We start from the raw sequence: 17,899 nt of genomic DNA, 5'->3' as shown, positions 1-17,899 counted from the left end.
AGGCTTTTTCAATGCCCGGTGTGACACATATACACAGATCAAACAATTTATTCTACCACTCATATGTTCTAAGTACTCTATGGAGAATGGCTTGCTTGTGTATCACAAGCAGATTATTCTGTTCTCATCTTGATGGCCAAGATATCACAATCTATTCCCATCCAAAGAAAGGTGTCTATTTTCTGAGCCTCCTTGCCTTGGGTAAGTCAGGTAAGAAGCTGTGCACTTATATTACACTTACTTATCCAATCTGTACTTACAACGATCTCCAAGATACTAAAAAGATGGCCTTTTCAATTTATAGTCCTATTATGGCTGATTAAGTGTTGTGCACTTATGTAAAAAACTTAGTATAAATGAGAAATCATTAAACTTTACATATAATATTCAAGAAATATATTCCAGACACAGACTTCAAGATGGAGTTAAGAATGAGAGCATATGTCACTAGTTTAGGGTACAATGCATTACAGGAATGTTATAATTACGCTCCCCTCCCCACCGCCACAAACCATTACGAACCATCACAATTCAGTTAATGAGCAATATAAAATAAACCACTAATTCATTCACATCCTATTAGATATTCATTTTTACGCATGCCTCCTAACTGTGCCAATCCTCATTTTTTCATATTCCCACCTTGCTGCCTTCTAGTTACTGCCTCCCATGCTGTATTTTGTCTAATTTGGGTTTAAATCACCCCTGGATAAGAGACTTGTCAGTTTTATTTTTCTAAATGCCATGCACACTTTGGATGACCTTTAAGTAATAAAATAATTACATTAAATAAAACAAGAAATAATTCAGTATGTACTTGTATAAGTGCACCATAACTCTGATTTGTAACTTACCCCTTCTGTTTCATTCTTGGCTTTCTGTTGACCAAATGCAGCCATTGTAATTAATTGTGTGATAGTTTTCCGATACAGCAAGGAGAAACTAACAAACTTATCCTCATCGGTGACCTACTTAAGATGTGAATGTTGATATTAAGAAGTATAGTCCTGGTGTATTAATTAACTCACACTATCATTTAGCCATGTAAGCCAGTGCAGATTTTTAAAAAAAATTATGAATAGTAATTGTCAATGTTTCCTAAGCAATGCAGTTCTTATTATAGGTAGCCTACTAAGAACAGAATCAGTGAAGTTGACAAATAAATGCTATTTGAATAGACCTGATGAAGCTGATTTCACATTAGAGTATAGATATCCACCATTTTGTCTCCTTCTGCTCCTCCATGTGTGTATTTTACTGAAAGTATTGAATAGATGACATTTTTTGAATTAGTAACATTCATCACAATTTCATGAAAAATTGTTTCCTTCTTATCAATAATGGATTATTTTAAAAATGAACAAAAATTGTATAGGTCATTAGTGATTTTTTCTGTCTTTAGACATATAGTGTTGCTAACACAACACATCAGAATTTTTCCTGTTTTAGGGTATGTCTACACTGCCAAGTTAATTCGGAATAACAGCCGTTATTCCGAAGTAACTTCCATAGCGTTTACACAAGCAAACCGCTATTTCGAATTTAATTTGAAATAGTGGGGCGTTTAATATGAGTTTGGTAAACCTCATTCTACGAGGAGTAACGCCAACTCAAATTAGCTAATTTGGAAAAAGCGCTGTGTAGACGCTTATTCCGAATTAGCTGGCCTCCAGCCTTCCCAGTTTCCCCTGGTGGCCACTCTGGGCCAAACTAGGAAAACTCTTCTCCCTTCCCCCAGCCCCAGAGCCCTGAAAGGGGCAGACTCTGGCCACAATGCCTGTACCAGCTCCAAGCCTGCTGGCCAAGAGCCAGCAGTCACTGCCCCAACCCAGTGGCCCCAAAACATGAGCCAGCAAGCCACTGGTAGCCAGCCCTCCACTGCACCCCAGGAGCAGTCTGCCAGCTCCCAGGAGCCTGCCAGGACCCGGAGAAGGTTGGTGCCTTCCTGGTCCAGGGCGGAGATCAGGGTGGACTGTACTCAGGTTTAGGGGGATGCCCCCAACATCCATGATCTCCACACTAGACAGAGGAACGCAGCAATCTATGGCAGGAAAGCTGCCAGCCTGGCCATCAAAGGCCATATGAGAACCCAGGAGCAGGTTTGCATGAAAATCAAGTTGGTCTGGCAAGACCCCTAACCCTGAGCTTCTCCTTCCCCTTTCTCTCCTTGCCTCCCCCTTCCAGCTCCCTCCTTCCAGGTTTCCCCCTCCCCTCTCCCACCCTCATTCCCACCCCAGTTTCTGTCAATAAAGAGAGTTTGTTTTTGGCAAGAAATGTGTTTTTATTTGACATCAGGAAGGGAGGTTAGGGAGGGGTAAGTGGAAGGAGGGAGGAATGAGGCACAAGCCCCCAGTGGGACACACCAGGGAGGCTCTTAGTGCTCCTGAGGGTGGAAGCTCTCCTGCAGGGCCTCCTGGATACTGACAGCCCCCCCGATGGACCTCTGGGATGGCAGCCTGCAGAAAGTGCAGCCAGGCTTGCAGCAACGTGTCCACAAGAAGCTCCAGAGTGCCTAGGGGCAGCTCCAGCTCTGTGTTGCAGAGTGCTGTGGTGTCCCAAGGGAGGGCAACCAGAGCACGCAGAGACACAAATGCTTTGCTGTCCCTCATTGAGGCAGGCAAGCAAGTAGGGACACCTGAGAACCAACTGCCCGGGGGACCTGGGGGCGGGGGGTGTCTCTTTAAGCACAGGCATCAGATAGCCTCAGGCAGCAGCCACACACAGACACTCCTGACCTGATGCCCTGCCTGACCTGGTTCTGGCTGGCCTTAAATCCTAGTCTGTGTCCAGTCAGTGTGGAAGCAGTATTTTGCATTAGCAAAATGCTAATTCGAACTGCATTTTGTGTGTGTTAATTCGAATTAGCTTAATTTGAATTAACTATTTCGAATTAAGATAACTCGAATTAACGCTGTAGTGTAGACATACCCTAATTCTCCTGCTTTAGACAGCTAAAGAGAAAAATAAGGTTAGAGACATTTCAATAAATCAACATTTACATCTCTCCAAATGATACTAAAAAGATGGCTTTTTCAATTTATAGTCATATTATGGCTGATTTAAGTTTTTCTGTCTTGGCTGACTATATTGTTAATGTCCTAATTTTATTTATCATAATTTTACCTTGGAATGAAAACCAGGAAAGAGATCATCAGTGGAAGGAAAATGAAAAGAAACATTTTGAACAAGGTCACTAGTTTCTAACATTAATTTAAAATGCTATAATAAAAATTTAAAAATCTTAGGGTTAACAAAGTGAAGTCAACTAGGGTGAAAGAAAAGTTATGAATAATGTGAGCTAAACTGTTGCTTGGGTGACACTCCCATACACAGAAATAAAGGGTACTCAGCATCATTGTTCCCTGTAAGGTGTGCGCTTGTGCAGCTGTGCAGAAGATATTTTAATGTCACTCAGATGATTAGTAGAGCTCCCCTAGCTAGGTTTTTTGTTTCTACTAGGGGTGCAGATATGCACATGCCTTAGTGCACATAACATTTATTCTGCACATGGATGAAAAAAGTCCATACCTGGATGGAAAAGATTATAGGGAACAATGCTCAGCATCCTCTCTTATAGTCCTGTATAGGCTAATTGAACCTTAGGTCCAAGTGCACAGGAATAAGTGATCAAGAAAACAAGAAAGTAGCTAACACACCTGAGCAGGTTGTGGAGGATGTAATTTGCCTAAAGACATTATCCAGTCCTATATGAATCCATAACAAAAAATAATACATTTCCTTAAAATAAACAAACAGATAAATAGTGGTCTATCAACACACCACTTATTAACATAACTGAAAAGTCATGTGCAAAATATTTGCAGACGTTATGTAGTATTATTGCTTGTAGAAGGCTAAAGCACACTTGCTGAAAAAATAACGTACACAATTTACACTGATTGTCATTATTCAGTGATAAACCTTTTAATGTTCTTTATGCATTTGATCTAAATAACACTAAGGGTTCTCTTGAATAATTACATAGTTAAATGTTCCAAAGGTAGACAATGTGAAAACATTAATCCAAAACCCATTAGGAATTCTGTTTTCAATTTGCAATCATACTCTGTCAGATATAAGATGAGAAATTTGGTTATAAAATAATACCAAATTGTTATATATCTTGTGGGGTTTTCCAGCAATAAGAGAATACTGGGAATATCAGTCAAGTGGACTGATTAATCAACAGAGTGGAACGTTCAATCTACTTGCTAGGCAAGAGACCACCCCAAGAACTCTTGCTGTGAAGCTTCTATTTGTAGGTAAACATAACATAGTTAGACGCTGGAAGACTTCTCAGAGTGCATCTCAGGCATATTAGATTCATTATGACAATGGAACAATTAACTAAGTCTAAACATCTGGATATGTTTATTAGGCTTTGGAGCCCCATTTTTTGTTGTACAGAGAGAAGTGATGCTGTATGAATTTGCCTTGATCATTATTCTATGTATATCTACAGCTCTAGCTTCTTTACTGCTAATGTTTGAAAAACTGCTGTCTTGAAATAAAATACAGTGGGCTGAAATCTTCTGTCTGCTGCATGGCATGTTGACAGAATGGGAGAAAGTTACTTCTACTCTTCTGCAAAACATATAAACAAAATAAATTTTAGGAAAATAAAAAAAAGTCTCATTATCCTGTTTGTGTATGTGCATAGGTCAGGGGATGTCAGCACCATGCTCATCTTTTGAGCATGCTGCAGAAAATGTGAGTGTGGCACTCTGAAAGGATAAAGAGTGAGGGCAAAATCCCTTATGTAGTGTGGACTTGAACCAAAGTCTGTTGAACTCAATGAGAGTCTTTTCAATGACTTCGCCTGATGATCGGGTCTTATGTTCCTCTCTGTAAAAGGGTTCCTTCACCTACTGAGGAGCACCCCCTTGTGACCAGAAATAGCGTAGTGAGTGTCTTCCCATCTGGCACTCACTGCCAGTGGTCACTCCAGTGGTCTCTCTTCACAACTTGGTCTTCTGGCCAGGTCATGCTTTAGTCAATTCCCTCCGGGTAACAGAGTCCAGCCTATCATTAGTCGAATGATCATATAGCTGGTGTCTGTCTGTCTCTTGGCTCCATGGTCACTGCACTCCTTATCTCAGGTGGTTTCACTCCAACTTCTTTGGTGGCTTGTAGTGGAACCTCTACTCTGGTTTTCGGTTCAGGGACCCTGTAGCTAGCAGCCAGGGTATGCTCCCTCAGAGTCCTTCCTGTCTCCCTGGACCATCTTATTTCTTCTACCCTCCCAAGAGTGACTTCAGACTTTCTTGCAGCCCCTTACTACTTCTTGGGCTTGTTGTGCAGCAGAATCATTTCCTCAATCGATGACCACCATTCAGTAATAAAGATAGATGAAATTAGCTAGTCTTACTCCTTTCTTGACTCCCTAGGCAGGCACACAAAGCTATTCCTACTCTATCCATTCCTTCTTTTTTGGAGCTGCCAGTATACATTTGACGATAGTGTCCCTACTTACCACAAATATATTGATTTGCTAAATCCTGCACATTTATGTAATAACCAAAGAAGAAGAAAAATAGTTACATTTCTCTCTCAGGGGGATGGATTTCCAGTCAGAATATTTTCCCATTGGTATAGATCAGGCATGTCCAAAGTCCGGCCCGCGGGCCAATTGCGGCCCGTCTTCCGGTTTAATACGGCCCCACAGGTAATTTGGCAATATCTATCTTTTATGGCCCCCAACGAATCCATATGTATTGAGATGAATACATTGTAAAATCTCAGTTAATGTCAGTTGGTCTAAATCAGTTATAAATATATTTGGACACAACATGTATACTTGGTGTTATGTTCCTGTTCATATTTTTTGAACTTAAAAGTTGACAGACAACCTTTATTACCAATAATATGTAATGTACTTTACAATGTTCCTGACATATATTTCAGCTTCCTGGTTTTTTTTTTCATCTGGCCTTCAGATATGAAAGGCAGAGTGATTTAACACCTGTTTAGATTTGTCATCCATGTGACGAAATGAAAAGTATGCCGTTTGCAATAAACTTTGCATAAAATAGTTAATCTGCGTTTAATTTTAATGGTTCAAAGAATGTCAGGCAAAATGGTCGGCCCTCACGCATGTTCACTTCATCAAATCTGGCCCTCTTTGAAAAAAGTTTGGACACCCCTGGTATAGATTTTGGCTTTTGTTAAGTCTTTTTTTTTAACTGACATTCTTTACTTAATCCTTTACCCTACTTACATGAGGTATTTGAGTTTTTGTCCTACCCTGTTTCTAGTCAAACACCAACATATATATTAAGTGTACAGTTATCTTCACTATTATCTAGTACTTTGGCCCAGCGGGATCCACAGTCACCACAGGTCCTGGGGCAAGATGTGTGTGGGGCCCAGTGCCCTGTCCTTTGAAGGAAGGGGTGGGACTGAGAGCAGTTAGCATTTAGGATTGCCCAGACTGCAGTGTACCTCTCCAAACCCTCAGGGTGGCACTCTGGCAGCAAGTCAAAGGAGCCTAGGGCAATTGCTCCCCTATCAGCGGGACTGCTTTGGCCAAAAAACTTAAGTCTAGCAGCTTAATTCTAAGAGTGATAGACAGTTCTCTGACTTTGGTCTGCATTACACACAGCAGAATAGCAATGAAAGCACCACATGCTATACACAGTGCCTATGTTTATATACTGTCTCGTTTTCTCAGATTTGTTTTAGATGCTGACCTGGCATTAGTATTCAGGTCTACTTAGCACTCTATATCGCATTATCACTTAAAAAAAAATCTGCTCCCCTGGAGACTCCATATATTCTTTTAAGTAAGTTGATACATTTATTCTTCCCTTTAGTCTTATCTACAACTTTTTGAATATGGTCCATATCAAATATCACAGACAAGGTATTTTTCTATTATATTTATTTGCTGTATGTACACACACACACACACACACACACACACACACACACACACACACACACACACACACACACACACACACACACACACACACACACCATTCCTTTAGTTTTGTCAATGGAGAACTGGAAAGTCAATCTGTTTTCCCATTCACAACTACTGAGAAGTGCATTGCTGATTCTTTTGGTGGCATTTTCAAGATTTGGGCCATATGGTACAGTTCTCAGCAACTAATGCAATGCCTATTCCTGCACTCATCTCCACTGACAGGTCATTTATTATGATGTTAATAAGTGTTAAGCTAATGGCAATTCCCTGGGGCATTCCATTTGTAATGAAAAAGGCCTTCCCTAGATGGACTTTTATTTTTCTTTTGCTTAGAAAATCCCTTGTCCATCTATACATTCTTCCTACAATACCCATGGTTGCCACTTTATACAATACAGGCAGTCCCCGACTTACGCGGATCCGACTTATGTCGGATCCGCACTTACGAACGGGGCTTTCTTGCCCCGGAGCTCGCAGGCAGCGGTCCCACCACCTCAACCTCCAGGGCGAGAAAAGCTGCTCCCGGTGCCCCTGGTCTGCTGGGGACCGTCTCCAGCAGACCAGGGGCACCGGGAGCAAAGCCGCAGCAGCGGCGGGTTCCCACACTTCTGAGGCTTTGCTCTGGCAAAGCCTCAGAGGTGCGGGACCGCACCGCGGCTGCGGCTTTGCTCCCGGTGTCTCTGGTCTGCTGGGGGGGGGGGGGGGCACAGCTAGTGTGTGCCCCCCCCAGCAGACCAGGCTTTTGTTGTGGACCCTGGGGCAGAGCAGCTGGGGCGCTGCCAGTTGGTCCTGCAGCGCTGCTCTGGGCACTACTGGACCAACCCGGCAGCACCCCAGCTGCTCTGCCCCAGGTGTCCTGATTCAGCCGCTGCTGGTCAGTTTCAGCAGCGGCTGAATCAGGACGCCTGGGGCAGAGCAGCTGGGGTGCTGCTGGGTTGGTCCAGTAGCGTCAAGGAGCGGCGCTACTTGAGCAACCCAGCAGCACCCCAGCTGCTCTGCCCCAGGCGTCCCCAAGTCAGCTTCTGCTGAAACTGACCAGCGCTGACTACAGGAAGCCCGAGGCAGAGTTGCTCTGCCCCGGGCTTCCTGGAATCAGCCGTTGATCAGTTTCAACAGCAGCTGACTTGGGGACGCTTGGGGTTCTTAAGTTGAATCTGTATGTAAGTCAGAACTGGCGGTCAGTTTCAGCAGCGGCTGAATCTGGACGCCAGTTCCGACTTACATACAGAGTCAACTTAAGAACAAACCTACAGTCCCTATCTTGTACGTAACCCGGGGACTGCCTGTAGTCCCTCTCTCCAGAACACACTATAGACTTTTTCTGTGCCCAGGAAGTTTACTGTGTTACATTGGATCTCAGGCTTTCATGTGCTTCTTTCTGTATCAGTACAATGGGGTCAGATGCACTCCTACTTCTGAACCCAATTTGTGTTCCATGTATACGCCTATTTCTTTCCAAGTGTGCTACTAATCTTTCTGCCATCACTTTGTCCATAGCTTTACCTAAATATACCACAAGGGCAATTGGTCTGTATGACTCAGGTCCAGAGTTCATGTTGCTTGGTTTCTCCCTCCTCCTTTTTCCTGTTTCTCTATATATGCCATATCCTGGATTTTTTAGTCTAGTTTTTCTATTTGCCAAGTCTCTTTTATGCATAGTATATCAAGTTTAGTTTTCATGTTGATAACATTTCTTTAATTCCTGCCCATATGCTATAAAACCATGTGCATTCCAGATTAAAAACAACACCTCCATTCCTGTAACCTTCAACACTTCTCCATGCTTTCCTAAATGAAAGATGTTTCTCTGATAGATTGCTAGTTCATATGTACTTTTCAGCACACTATGGCTATGTCTAGACTGGCGTGATTTTCCGCAAATGCTTTTAACGGAAAAGATTTCTGTTAAAAGCATTTGCGGAAAAGAGCGTCTAGATTGGCACGGACGCTTTTCTGGAAAAGCACTTTTTTGCGGAAAAGCGTCCGTGCCAATCTAGACGTGCTTTTCCACACAAAAGCTCCGATCGCCATTTTTGCGATCAGGGCTTTTTTGCGCAAAACAAATCTGAGTTGTCTACACTGGCCCTTTTGCGCAAAAGCTTTTGCGCAAAAGGACTTTTGACTGAACAGGAGCAGCATAGTATTTCCGCAAGAAGCACTGATTTCTTGCATGAGATGGTCAGTGTTCTTGCAGAAATTCAAGAGGCCAGTGTAGACAACTGGCAAGTTTTTCCACAAAAGCAGCTGCTTTTGCGGAAAAACTTGCCAGTCTAGACATAGCCTATAAGTCTCACTTTGTTTTCTTCCTGTCTGAAAGAAGTATAATGTATGATTAAAGTCACAGATACAAGGAATCTTTTTCTATAAGTAGCATATCATCTCCTTTTACCCCAATGTCAGTCATTACTTTCTCCTCTATATCAACTGCTTGCTAATCTTTGCCCTCAATTATTATTTTTATTATTGTGTATTTTTTCCCCTCCAGACATCTCTTAGCTTCTACATATGAGGTGTTAATGATTTTGTTTTTTTAAACATTGCTCTAGCTTACTTTGCCTACTACACTATCCCTATGCTGAGCTGTTTTTTTCTTCACAGTTACATTTTTGTTTTGTCCCTCCCTCATAATTATCATATGAATGGTCTCCTGCACAGTTGTTACATATTAAACTTCCCTTTGCAATTATATGCTGTGTGACCAAATCTTTGACACCTGAGGCATCTACACCATTCGTTTCAGTTAGAAATCTAAGTAGCTCACAGTTCATTTTTAGCTTTCCTAGCACCTTTTCCATAAGGAGCTGCCCTACTTGTTCTTTGTGTTACACTCCACTTAGAAGACACCACCAGGTGGTTTCCCAGCTCTTACTGTATCTCCAACACTTTTTAAAAACTATTCTGCAATCATCAAGCAATTGATATAGCTTATCTTTCTCATCAGCTAGGGATTTTACTGTTATGCAATTTCATCCATGCCCAGTTCCTATCTTGCAGTTCTTTCTTTCTACTGGTTCTAAAGAATCTATCCCTTCCCTTGTTTTCATCCATTCCTTTTTCTCAACACTTTCACTATTCACATTTTCTAGCCTGGTTTGAGTATCATTTGTTTTCACTTCTAGCTCCCCTCTGACCTACAGTTTAGCCCAATTAGCTTCCCTTGCAAAGTCAGTCAAATCTAGCCAAAACCCCTGAGGCTCTTTGTGCTACAAACTTCCTGGCTTTATAATCACCATCCAGCCTCTACCCAGCTGGGCTTCAGTTATCCATTAAATTCCCTCCTATCTCCTTAGGTGCTGCCAGTATATTATTCAGCTTGTCAGGCTCACATTAACCACTTCAGGACCAGTGTGAAGGTCACACCCCAAGATACCTTCCAGAGCAGTTCAAAAAGTGAAAAAATGGGAAGTTTCAGCAGTTCCTAGTTTCAAATTACTCTTATTCCTCTCCACACATATTAATGCTAGCAGCAAGTGGTCTCTTCTGCTGAGAGACAGTTAAAGGCATATAGCACTTGCAGATGGACCAGAAAGAAAACAAAATTGTCTTATTTATGATATGGATCTCTTAGTCCCAGTTTCACAAAAAGATTTAGGAATTTCCATCCCAGATTTAGGTGCCTATATCCCCAATTTAGATGCTACTGCAGTTGACAAAAGAGCCAGTGCCTACATTTCCATGGTAAAAGTTCTCTGGGCACCTAAGTTTCTACCTCTAGGCATGTACCTAACTCTGGGCGCCTAAGTTTCCACCTCTAGGCTTGTACATCTGCTTGAGGCAGATGACTTAATATTTATACTCATACCTACGTGGCAGCACAATCTTCAAAGTTAGCCAAGATAAGAATTCCCCTTGCCAAGCTCACCTCTGTATGTGATCCACTAGGGGTGCTACTCAAAATGGCTATTCCTCACTTTGCTTAATGAGGCAAAGGGACTTGATCAGATGTCTTCTACCTCCCAAGCGAGTGACTCAGCCATAGGACTATATATCTTTCCCATTTTTCCTCTATTAAACTAATATTTAATTATTTAATACAAAGTAACATTTTTTCCAGAGGATTGATGGGACTGCACCCTCTCTTGCCTCAAATGGATTTTTCAGCGTTCAACCACAGTAGTGCATCCTAAAAATATTTTCTCCCATTTCAACTCTTCAATAGATTTCTTAATCCCCTAGGGTATGTCTACACGAGCCCTCTCGTTCCACGAGGAGTAACAGTAGTTCGAATTAGAGATCCTAATTCGAACTACCTACTCCATGCTGCGTGTAGCCGTGGGCATGGAGTTGGGACTAAGGGACATTTAAAAATGGCGGCGCCCGGGAAGATTCAAATGAAGCCTGGGATACAGGCAGTCCCCGGGTTACGTACAAGATAGGGACTGTAGGTTTGTTCTTAAGTTGAATCTGTATGTAAGTCGGAACTGGCGTCCAGATTCAGCCGCTGCTGAAACTGACCAGCGGCTGACTACAGGAAGCCCGAGGCAGAGTTGCTCTGCCCCGGGCTTCCTGGAATCAGCCGCTGATCAGTTTCAACAGCGGCTGAATCTGGACACCAGTTCTGACTCACATACAGATTCAACTTAAGAACCCCAGGTGTCCCCAGGTCAGCTACTGCTGAAACTGATCAGCGGCTGATTCCAGGAAGCTTGGGGCAGAGCAACTCTGCCTCGGGCTTCCTGTAGTCAGCCGCTGGTCAGTTTCAGCAGCGGCTGACTTGGGGATGCCTGGGGCAGAGCAGCTGGGGCAGAATCATAGAATCATAAGACTGGAAGGGACCTCGAGAGGTCATAGAGTCCAGCCCCCCGCCCTCAAGGCAGGACCAAGCTCCGTCTACACCATCCCTGACAGATGTCTATCAAACCTGTTCTTAAATATCTCCAGAGAGGGAGATTCCACCACCTCCCTTGGCAATTTATTCCAATATTTGATCACCCTGACAGTTAGGAATTTTTTCCTAATGTCCAATCTAAACCTCCCCTGCTGCACTTTAAGCCCATTACTCCTTGTCCTGTCCTCAGAAACCAAGAGGAACAAATTTTCTCCTTCCTCCTTGTGACACTCTTTTAGATATTTGAAAACCGCTATCATGTCCCCCCTTAATCTTCTTTTTTCCAAACTAAACAAGCCCAGTTCATGAAGCCTGGCTTCATAGCTCATGTTCTCTAGACCTTTAATCATTCTTGTCGCTCTTCTCTGTACCCTTTCCAATTTCTCCACATCTTTCTTGAAATGTGGCGCCCAGAACTGGACACAGTACTCCAGCTGAGGCCTAACTAGTGCAGAGTAGAGCGGCAGAATGACTTCACGAGTTTTGCTTACAACACACCTGTTGATACAACCTAGAATCATATTTGCTTTTTTTGCAACAGCATCACACTGTTGACTCATATTCAATTTGTGGTCCACTATGACCCCTAGATCCCTTTCCGCCATGCTCCTTCCTAGACAGTCGCTTCCCATCTTGTATGTATGGAACTGATTGTTCCTTCCTAAGTGGAGCACTTTGCATTTCTCTTTATTAAACTTCATCCTGTTTACCTCTGACCATTTCTCTAACTTGCTAAGGTCATTTTGAATTATGTCCCTATCCTCCAAAGAAGTTGCAACCCCATCCAGTTTGGTATCATCTGCAAACTTAATAAGCGTACTCTCTATCCCAATATCTACATCATTGATGAAGATATTGAACAGTACGGGTCCCAAAACAGACCCTTGCGGAACTCCACTTGTTATCCCTTTCCAGCAGGATTTAACACCGTTAACAACAACTCTCTGACTATGGTTATCCAGCCAATTATGCACCCACCTTATCGTGGCCCTATCTAAGTTATATTTGCCTAGTTTATCAATAAGAATATCATGCGAGACCATATCAAATGCCTTACTAAAGTCTAGGTATATGACATCCACCGCTTCTCCCTTATCCACAAGGCTTGTTATCCTATCAAAGAAAGCTATCAGATTAGTTTGGCATGACTTGTTCTTCACAAACCCATGCTGGCTATTCCCTATCACTTTATTACCTTCCAAGTGTTTGCATATGATTTCCTTAATTACCTGCTCCATTATCTTCCCTGGGACAGACGCTAAACTGACCGGTCTGTAGTTTCCTGGGTTGTTCTTATTCCCCTTTTTATAGATGGGCACAATATTTGCCCATTTCCAGTCTTCTGGAATCTCCCCTGTCTTCCATGATTTTTCAAAGATCATAGCTAAAGGCTCAGATACCTCCTCTATCAGCTCCTTGAGTATCCTGAGATGCATTTCATCAGGACCTGGTGACTTGCTGACATCTAACTTTCCTAAGTGATTTTTAACTTGTTCTTTGTGTATCCTATCTTCTAAACTTACCCTCTCTCTGCTTGTATTCACTACATTAGGCACACCTCCAGACTTCTCGGTGAAGACCGAAACAAAGAAGTCATTGAGCATTTCCTGTTACTGCTTCTCCCTCCTCACTGAGCAGTGGGCCTACCCTGTCCTTGGTCTTCCTCTTGCTTTTAATGTATTTACAAAGGTCTTCTTGTTTCCCTTTATGCCTGTAGCTAGTTTGATCTCATTTTGTGCCTTTACCTTTCTAATCTTGCCCCTGCATTCCCGTGTTGCTTGCCTATATTCATCCTTTGTTATTTGTCCTAGTTTCCATTTTTTATATGACTCCTTTTTTATTTTGAGATTATGCAAGATCTCCTTGTTAAGCCAAGCTGGTCTTTTGCCATATTTTCTATCTTTCCTACACAGCGGCGCTCCTCGGCGCTACTGGACCAACCAAGCAGCATCCAAGCAGCTCTGTCCCAGGCGTCCTGATTCAGCCGCTGCTGAAACTGACCAGCAGCGGCTGAATCAGGACGCCTGGGCAGAGCATCTGGGGTGCTGCCGGGTTGGTCCAGTAGCGCCGAGAGCGGCACTGCGGGACCAACTGGCAGCGCCCCAGCTGCTCTACCACAGGCATCCCAAGAAAAGCCTGGTCTGCTGGGGGGGGGGACGCACTAGCTGCGCTCCCCCCCCAGCAAACCAGGGAGACGCAGGTGGCGGGACTGAGACGCGCAGCGGTCCCGCTGCCCCAGTCCTCCGCGTCTCCCTGGTCTGCTGGGGCCCCTCCCAGCAGACCAGGGATACGCGGAGCAAAGCCACGGAGGACCCAGGTGGGTGGACTGCCCAGATGTGCCGCGGTCCCCCCGCCCCGGTCCTCCGCGGCTTTGCTCCATGTCTCCCTGGTCTGCTGGCCCCCCCCTCCCCAGCAGATTAGGGAGACGTGGAGCAGCTTTTCTCGCCCCGGAGGATGTGGGCGGCGGGACCGCGGTGCGTCTGGGCGGTCCTGCCGCCTGCGTCCTCCAGGGCGAGAAAAGCCCCGTTCGTAAGTGCGGATCCGACATAAGTCGGATCCGCGTAACCCAGGGACTGCCTGTATTTAAATCCTGGGCTCCATTTGCAACTTCGAATGCCTACATTAGCCTCCCTAGTTCGAACTAGGGGGCTAGTGTAGACATACTCCTAAAGTTTGCTCATCTAAAATCTAATCTTAGTTCACCAATCTATCCAATAAAGTTAGCATACCAGTTTATAAGCAAAAAACTCCCATTCTAGCCATTAAACAAATCAGAACAATAAACAATCTCAGTGCTTAGAATAATAGAGATCTCTCCTATTGGAATGATGGCTAGAGTTAAAAGAAATCTGTTTCTTGATTCTGAGGCCCTGGAAATGAGAGATTTGTACAGCACTTGGGTAAACATTTCCAACATTTCCTATTTCTTATATGGAATATTCCTGCTCCCTGAAAATCCACTCACTGGTTACTGCTTATGGTACAAATTCATGTAGTTTTGATGAGATGCTAGAGTGTAATTTGTATTCTATTCTGGAATACATTTTGGAATGTTCCACTACTGACTTTTGGCTTGAACAGCCACTCTTAGATGCTAAAATGTTTTCTTATACATAGGGGGACTGTATGGCTCAAGAGATATGTAATGGGACACAGGCTACAGCATGTTACTTGTACGGTAAAGCACAACAGTAAATACCTTTGCTGATGGCAGATCTTTAATGACACATATGAAACAAGTATGTAGCTTCATGAGGGCCATCCCGACTGATAGGCGAAACATGCAGCGGCATAGGGTACCGCAAAATTTGGGACACCAAATTGCCCCAAATTTGATGGTAACCTATGCAGCTGTATGCTGCTTTTGGGCACTGGTTGCCTCCTGCTCCAACCCGTGGCAGCCTCCCCAGAGGTCAGCCCCCAACCCCCACTCACCACCTGGAGGCGAGCAGCCTTTGTGGGCCTGAGCAGGGAGCAGCCACACAACAGGCGACAGGATTGAAGTGCTCCTTTCCCCTTAAAATCACCACTTCTCTCTGGCTGACTGTGCAGCCAGCTGCTGCTCCTCCAGCCCAGACCTCACTCTCAGTCCTACTCCAGGTTGCCAACTGTCTCAGACCAGACATCACTACAGTAAACGGCATCTGGTCTGAGTGTGCTGACAACCTCTTTCCCTCATAACTTCAGCCCCCTCCCCGAGAGGGGGCTCTAATGCTGGGCTGTGTAGGGCACCAGCACCAGCCGGGGTGGCCCTTGGGCATTATTATAGTTCCTGTCAGAACACGTGTCCAAATAAGAAACAGCACTGATAATAACTAGCATCCTCATTGGTAGGCTCAACAAGGAGGTAAGTGACTGGTCAAGGAGGGATACTAAATGCATCCTCTCAACCCCTTATGCAATCCTCAAAAGTCCAAATTGGGGCACATTGCTGGGCTTTGTGGGAAAGCTTGCACCTGTTCTGGTTGGTCTCCAGGGCTGTTTATCTGGCACTTAAAAGGAGCATTACAATTTCACAGTAAAAATAAAAACAAAATCCGTTAATATATTTATTTAGAAATTGTTTTGACAGAACATAGCTGAAAACATATTGAAATAACCTGGTAAGGAATATTAAGACTTCAGGGAGCGGAAAGGGAACACACAGAGAATGCACACCATCTGGACAAAGCGCTATTTGGCACTAGTCAGCAGCTTCATCTTTTGATGAACCTTTCATATAAATACAGACTATTTACACTGGTGTACATTAAACACCAAGCAGGATTCACTTGGCTGTTTATTAAAGATGCAGTATGGTTAGTGGAGTGTTCAGTATAGAAGCTTGCACGGTCAGTAAGACCTGGCAAAAATTACATGAAATTAGTCAAACCTTATTCGAATTCTTAAAAGTTTTTAAAATAATGAGAGGAGAGTCCTAGCTGAAGGGTTATAAAAACATTAAATTACAGCTCTCTTGACTTTCATCTGCTAGGAGACACTAAGACCAAGATGCTCAATTTGTGTAAATTATCACAGTTCAACAGAAGCCAGTATAGTTATGCCAGTTTACAGCAGCTGAGCATGGTCCTATTCTGAAAAGTGGCTGTGCCTAAATGATATATCATAGGGTCCTATGTTCATTGCCTCTAAATCACCAGCTCCCAAACTGTGGGGTCTGTGGAACACTTGGTGGTCTGTGGAGAGCTGGTTCATCACATGTTTCCGCGTCAGTGAGTCACAGTGTTGTTTCCAGGTGCTTCTTAAATTATGTGGTTTTTTTTTAATACGGCTAAATATAAAGTCATGCACCAAGGAACAAAGTTTGCAGTCCACCCTTATAGGGCAGACTGCTACCCCTGGAAGCAGTGACTCTGAAAAAGATGCAGGAGTTGTGGTGGATGATCGACTGAATAGGAGATCCCAGTGCGATGCTGTGGTCATAAGAACATAAGAACGGCCATACTGGGTCAGACCAAAGGTCCATCTAGCCCAGTAGCCTGTCTGCTGACAGTGGCCAGCACCAGGTGCCCCAGAGAGGGTGGACCGAAGACAACAATCAAACAATTTGTCTCCTGCCATCCTTCTCCAGCCTCTGACAAACAGAGGCCAGGGACACCATTTCTATCCCCTCGCTAATAGCCTTTTATGGACCTAACCTCCATGAAATGATCTAGCTTCTCTTTAAACTCTGTTATAGTCCTAGCCTTCACAGCCTCCTCTGGCAAGGAGTTCCACAGGTTGACTACACACTGTGTGAAGAAGAACTTTCTTTTATTAGTTTTAAGCCTGCTACCCATTAATTTCATTTGGTGTCCTCTAGTTCTTCTATTATGGGAACTAATAAATACTTTTTCTTTATCCGCCCTCTCCACACCACTCATGATTTTAAAGGTCAAAAGGGCTAATGCAAACTTTGGAAAGGCAAACAAGGGAATCTTGAATTGGAGAAGGGAGGTTATATTACCATTGTTTTTGGTACTGGTGCAACTGCTAATGGATTAGTTCTAGTGTCTACAATTCAAAAAGAGGTTGATAAACTGGAGCAGGTTCAAAGAAAAGCCACAGGAAAGATTAAGGGATTGGAAAACATGTCTTATTGTTAGTAATGCCCACAGCTGTATGCATGTTAGGCATGATATACACTTTGCTCTTCTTATCCCCCCGTCTTGGGCAATCATGCCTCCCAACATGTATCTCAATTTGCCTTGGACCTCCCATTTGAGAGGCCCCCAAACAGAATTATGTTGTGACCCGACATGCAAGGTTGCATCACCACTTAGGGTGGGGCAGCTGGGTCAAATCTGAATGGCCCTACAGCCTTGCGTGTAAGATTGCATGACTGGGAACAGGGCCTGTCCCGTTGAATTGAAGGTGAATCTTCGTGGCAAGGACCAGTGTGGCTCTGTACACCAGGTGAAAAGTTTGTGGGAGAGGGCCCTGTTTGTAGTGATAGACTCAAGAAGTTCTATTGATGTAGCTTAACAAGGAGAAGGTTAAGAGGTGACTTGATCTCAGTTTATAAGGATATACAAATATTTGATAAAGGGATCTTCTGTCTAGCACAAAAAGATATAACACAATCCATAGGGGGGAGATGAAGTTGGACAAGTTCAGATGGGAAATAAGGTGGGAGTTTTTTAACAGTAAGGGTAATTAAACAC

The 17,899-nt window shown here is 43.6% G+C and overlaps 1 protein-coding gene across 4 annotated transcripts in view; it reads right to left on the bottom strand.

The window, feature by feature from the left end:
• The window catches only part of BANK1 (B cell scaffold protein with ankyrin repeats 1), a 425,960-nt gene that overhangs the window by 117,217 nt on the left and 290,844 nt on the right, over positions 1-17,899 (bottom strand). The gene's annotated exons all lie outside the window — the stretch shown is intronic.

Source organism: Pelodiscus sinensis, chromosome 5 (assembly GCF_049634645.1).
Source record: "Pelodiscus sinensis isolate JC-2024 chromosome 5, ASM4963464v1, whole genome shotgun sequence".
NCBI classification, from domain to species: Eukaryota; Metazoa; Chordata; order Testudines; family Trionychidae; genus Pelodiscus; species Pelodiscus sinensis.
This window is presented reverse-complemented; position numbering and strand designations above follow the sequence as displayed.